Raw genomic sequence first — 6,808 nt, forward strand, 5'->3', positions numbered from 1 at the left:
CAGAACATTTCGATATCGAAAATACATTTTATCATCTCGCCGTATCGTATTATTCGCTAAAAATATGTCGGGACGTTATTGATACGATCACACGTGATATGTCAACGAACTAATATGGAACAACAGACTCTTGTCAGATTAATGGAAAGAAGAGTTGTCGAGAAATCCTAGATTGTTGTTGCTACAAATATTATAGGTTTGCCATTACCGTGAAGCGAGGGTGGTCACTTTTAATTTTCGGTTATTCAGGATTTATTTTCGAAGTAGGTGGAGTTGGGTACCTTCCGGTTTGTGAACGGAAAGCTGGTAAGAGACGATCTTGATGATTTAGTGTTACCGCGATGCGACGTTTGGGCGATTCTCGCTTCGCTATCGATCTCTCTTCTGCTAAATCAGGATAGAGATTCCCGGGTTTTGAAGGGAAATGGCGAACCTGTGTGAGGTCGACCTAGAGGATTCAACTACTAAGAAGCTATAATAATTCTGACTATCTGACATGTGAAATTGAATAATCACTAGTAACAGATCATGGTACCGAATTTATAAACAAGGTTTTGAAAATTTTCGCAAAGGAAACGGGATTGACCAGACCACGATTCCTTATTATCATCCGCAAGCACATGTACTGGCGTTGGCGGCTCGGCATATTGCCGTAAAATTTCACGACCTTTTTAGAGTAACGCACTTTCTGCTTCTTGTGGTATACGATCTCGCTAAATTAGTTTACAGTCCTGTAGGGAGAAGATACATACAAGATTTAAGACTTTATGTCAGCTCTACCGATCTTTAGGTCGTTAAATTTGAGATCCGAATGTCCGAAGCGTTCTGACGATGGGAGGAAGCGTTTCATCTCCGCAATCGAGTTCTTCTTCGCTAGATCAAACGAGAGGATTCGATCTTTCAGAAAATGTATTGGACCTGGAAGGGGAGGAGGGGGGAATTAGAAGGAATCTATAAAATTTCCTACCAAGGAATCCACTTCTGTTTCCTACCAAGGCACTATTGTTAGTGCTAAAGCAACAAATGAAGGAAGAAAACTGTTGTTGGCTCGACGATACAACGCACAAAAAATGACACGAAATGTCTTCACGGCACATAATAAGTAACCCAAATCATCACCAAGAAATATTCTAGTTCTCTCGATTCGAACCGTTACCGGAGCCGTGAATAAAAAATCTTGTTAACAAAGAATTTTGTTAACTATTATCTCAACTCGACTTTAAATCGGGCCCCGCGTTGGGCGCCAAGAATTTGCGATGGAATCTCTCGTGTAATATCTCCACCGATTATGGTTTCTCTGCGACAGCTCAAAGGAACGAAGGAATTCACCTGACATCGATAGTGTTGGACGCCAGGTTCAGTAATACCGTACTAATCACAAATTGTCGTCATCAATACTTTACAGTCGCGAATTTTTGCCAGAGATCTCTTGGCCGAACGGGACCGGTGACTCATTTTTATTTGAAAATTCTCAAAATTTAAGTCGAATTGGAAAGGAAGTGAATCAGTTCACGCGTACGATTAAATATAAAATAAGTTTATTGAATCAGTGACTTTCATTGAATATGACTTTTCGGTGAATATGTGCGAACTATTCGGATTCGAATCTGAATAATTCGAGATTTTCGAATTGGAAAGATTCGAATATGAATCGTGCACTTTACATAAAATACTTTTACACCACAATTACATAAAATGTCTTTATACCACAAATTTGATATTATTGTAACGATGATTTGCGAATATAAAGTAACTGCCGATGCAGAGTGCTTCGATATGAGAGAAGAAAAACTCTTGTACTTTCACGTAAATATACTTTCGCCGTCTCTAATAAACTTTTTGGTATTTCTCGACTCGTTCAGCAACTCGTTTGAATACAAACTTCTTTTCGAAAAGATTGTTTTCTAATGAACTGAGGACCATTTCTCTGTTTATGAAAATTACAATCATAAAAAAAAAGACCTTACAAAAGTACAAAATACGCCAAATATATAAAGACGAGTAAATTGTACCTAACAAAAACCCTTTATAAAAAACCTAACAAAAATCTTAATTAAAAATCTCTATAAATTACAATTATGCGATTATTTCTATCGTAATTTTTAAAATGCGTTTGCGCAATTCACGGATCTCCGCACGGAAAAACAAGATATAACAACTAAGTTTAATTGGTTAAGCAAGTAAGGTCAGTTACCATGATCAAATATTGTTGCTACCTCAGCTGAAATGCGATTGACTGTTTGTGAATCAACTAATCTTTTTTTGTCCGTTCGCGAGAGACATTCATAATCCCTCCTGCCGAGCTTTAATGGTATCTCATTGGTAATGATCGTTCTACATTAATCGCAATATCACGACAAGCGTTCCGTCCGCTTGCAATCAACATTGCAATCAGGGCCGATTGTTTTAACTTCTTGGTAAACTACCTGACAGTTAAATCATTTGTCTGTCTTCGTTTTTCCTCAAATTGGACAAAGACAATTGCGAGTATCGCCTAAACGTCGCATCGTGGTAACACCAAACCATCGAGAACGTCATTTACGAGCTTTTACGAACCGGGAGGTACTCCATCTATTTCGAAAATAAATCCTGAATCATCAAAGGTTAAAAGTAACCGCTCTTGTTTTGCGGCAATACCAGATCCATAATGTTTGTAGCAACAACAACCTAGGATTTCTCGACAACCCTTCTTTCCATTAATCTGGCGGGAGCCTGTTGTTCATATTAGTTCGTTGACAAATTACGTGTAATCTTATTAGTAACGCCGAAACATTTTCGGCGAATAATACAATATGGCGAGACGATACAATGTATTTTCGATATCGAAATGCTCTGCTTGAGAGGATGATCGTGTGCCTCTACTAGCGCTTCCCGACACAACTCTAACAGTAGTATCAACTTCCATCGATTGAAATCTTCTACCGGATCCGAAACCATTTTCTTCAGCTGTAAAAAGTACAGCTTCCCAGGGACGATTCTTCAAGTCGGAAAACGTTTCGGCTCATCCAAGGCATCAACAAAGAACTACCATTTTCAAGAACTTCAAATTATTTTCTGTGGTGTCCGTGTTATTTAATATTGCGGTGAGCGAAATCTCGGAAACATTCTCCTCGTGCATCCGCGACAATGCGTTGGGGACATGATATAAAGCTATCTTGCGATGTATCATCTCGTAATCGTATTCTAGTAACACTAACGCCCATCGTGCAACCCTATAAATGAAGAAATTTTAATTACGCAGCAAACGTAAACTGCTATGACCGATAATTACGATAAAACTTCTAAATATAATCTAAATTCCTTAATTAACTGAAAGGAAATTAACAAATGTAACTCGGTAGTACTATATCTTCCTTAAACATTGGCAAAAACTCGGCAAGCGTAAGTGATAACTATTTCGGTATCATCGATTCTTTGTAAGCGCGTTTCATCCAAACGTATGTCATACGTGTTTTTCTACAACACAAACGTGTCCCGAAATTCGGACACGATATCACCGGCGCGATAGCAACATTTTTCGGAATTCCTTTCAACGCATTTTGTTTCTAATTGGAGCTTTTCTTAATAACATCATTTTCAGTGCGCTAGCAGCAGCAAACTGCTGTAAGAATCGACGATACCACGACATCATATACAAAAATTTACGCAACTGATTAATATTTTTCGATGGTGAATATTCGAGAATTTGTTATATTTTCTCATCATCCATCTTAAACCCGTCGCAATGCACCAAAAAATCTAGATATCGCACTTACGGATGACAAAACTCACATTTCTCCGGATTAATTGTAGATTCGGAGACTCTAATTTGTACAAATATACGCGACAGCTATTCGAGATGTTCTTTGAAAGTTTTAATCACTATTACGATATCATCCAAATACGAACGTTCCAGTTCCGGTTCGTACAATTTATCCAGTAATCGTTGGAAGATTGCTGATGCCTTCGCTAGACTGAGCGGCATGCGCGTAAACTGATAGTGATCTTTCTCGGTACTGAAAACGAGGTAATTTCATGAATCTTCTTTACTGGTGATTTCTGGCAAAGTACTTAACTTAAATCTATCGTCGAGATATGTACCATGCAGAACGTAATTTATCTAATATGACCGTCATGTTCGGTAGCGGACACGCGTTCTTTTTCAATACATTATTCATACATTAATATTTGTAGATATAAAAACGATTCGTGTCGTTGATTTTCTTAGTCATGATAACGTAACTTTTCTACTCGCTAAATGAGGATTCAATAATCTCAGCCGTTTATGTCTACTTCTTCCACGAGTAGCTTTCTGCACTTAGGTGATACAAGATAACATTGTAGCCTAACCGGTGGAATCACTTCTACATCGACTTTATTTTCTTGTGGATGAAATGACTCCGAATCTTCGCTCATAGGACCTCATATTGGTCACTAAAAACTCTTGAAAAATGGATTTGTTACCAGGGCACTTACACCAAAATTTCACAACACACATTGTCTTGCTAGGTATAATTCAGGAAAGGATATTTTCTTAAGTTGTATTCCGAGAACTTTTAATTTCATGATGAAAAATCTTCCAATATTCCGGGTGAGCACAAGAGATCGATATCGAAAATCATTGATACGACAAATTCCGGTGATGTCTCCGATATGAAAAACTCGCGCCTCACACTTCGTAATTCGAGCTCGACGACAATGTCGCTAACATTTATTATCTTCCGGTCCGCAGTGAGAACGCAATTTCTTCGTATTCATGTCAATAAACTTGCGAAGGATTTTGGTTTCTTCATTATCAAGAAATAATTGTGATTTGAATCGATATCTGCTAAACCAAGTGGTGAGTGTCTACCAACGAAGACTTCTAAATATCGCAAGGGCGGATATTCGACAGCGTTGTCGCACGTACTGTATGAACCTACTTCCACAAAAATGTACAAGTTATGGATGTCGGAGCATGAACCGGTCTTAGCGATCCAACGTACGAATTTCTTCTCCCGTTTCCCGTACACGAAGGACAATTTCTAATTGTAAAATCTTTTTTACCGCACCGATAGCAATGTACGAGGAAATTAAAGACAGTTTAACACAAATAAAGGACTTCCCTCTCCTCAATTCCAACACGTATTGACAACCGAAATCCTCACGATCAGTGAGGATTCTGCCGCGTTCATTTGAAGCATTTTGCGGAATCGCAACCGCCGTTATGTACCTCATATTCTTCGTACTGTAGCTACATTAAGTGTACTTGTGGGAGACATAGACGGTCGGACTGAAACCCGCGGATGCGTGGACTGTTCGTACGCTCACAGCCGCTCCTCCCGATACGGGACGTTAGCTTGCGAAATTTCGGGCCCTAAAATCTTCCATGGTATTTAAGTGTCTAGTCAATCGCGGAGACGAATGATGCGCCACATCAGGACACAACGAATATTTCAGTAGCGATAGTGCACTGTAACTACGAACGAAAGCGTAGGAGTGCTTGACGCGTGGAGCGTACAATTTGAAGCTGTGAAAATCGGTAAAGTCGTCTTAATGTCCATGAGACTTGTAAACACGGCAGTATGTTTCAATGAGTATGATCGAGCTGATCTTTTAAACTCCAAGGGGTACTGAGCCGATCAAACAACGTGAGCATACACGAAATGTAATTGGCAACAGGTTCATATTCCGCCCAAGGTCGTCGAATTATTTCGTTTCGGAGTGCGAGTTGATGATCTGGGTCACTAAGCACGAAGGAAATGTTTCATAAAATTCCTGCCACAATAACCATTGTGACTGTTTCATACAAAACCAATGACCGACAAAAAAATACGATACAAGTTTAAGAATGCCCTCGTTAGCCGTCAATATAATGGCTCTAACGTCTTTTATCCTCCGTTGGAAAGTCTCCGCGTCCGACCTGCACACACGAAAAACTTAAATTTTACCGGTGCATGCTGTTTTAAACTTCGCTGGCGAAAACAACGCCGACGCCACTCGTTCGCGGATCGGTATTCGGTATAGGCAGTGGTATGAATGCGGTATATACTCGGCGGTCTGAAATAAATCCCGTGGGCGTTAGCGCGATTTACTTAGCGTTAATTGATCTAAAGTCACTTCACCGAAGTGCCCTGAATCCGACAGCACCGTATCCTGCAGCTCGTTCTCCTCTTTTTGGACAGGCTCTTCCACTGCGATGCTCGGCCCCGGCCCATCCACCGTTTCCTTAATATCGGGTGGTATGACCATGAACGCAGGCGAGGACAACGGAATTTTCAAGATCATTGCACTCCTAACAAAGACACTTCTGTTTCGTCAAATAAAGATAAAAAGAAACTGCTGTAGGTTCGAAAACAGACAACAAATGACATAATACTAAATATTTTGACACAACAAGTAACTCAAATCACCACCAAGAAATACTCCAATTCTTTCGATTCGAATCGGACCTGCGGACGAAGAGTCTTGTTAACAAAGAGCTTTGTTAACTATTTTGCTAACTTTAAATCGGCTCCGCGTTGAGCATCAAAAATTTGCGACGGAATTTCCCGTGGAATATTTCCGCCGATTATAGTATCTTTGCGACTGCTTAAAGAAACGAATTTACTTGAAATTGATATTGTTGGGCACCATGTACAATAACACCGTACCATAAATTGTCGACACCAATATTTTTCGGACCCAAATATTTGCCAGAAATCTTTTTACCAGGATCAGTATCCTCGCGTTTCACCGATCGACAGCTATAAACAAATACACGGCTTCGATATCCTAGTCTTTAAGCGATAATACGCACATTTTATCTAGACCTTAATAAGAAATAAAGATGTCACTTGGGTTTTTCTTT

Source organism: Odontomachus brunneus, unplaced genomic scaffold (assembly GCF_010583005.1).
Source record: "Odontomachus brunneus isolate Ranch 3 - 2012 unplaced genomic scaffold, Obru_v1 Obru_scaffold_014, whole genome shotgun sequence".
In the NCBI taxonomy this organism is placed as follows: domain Eukaryota; kingdom Metazoa; phylum Arthropoda; class Insecta; order Hymenoptera; family Formicidae; genus Odontomachus; species Odontomachus brunneus.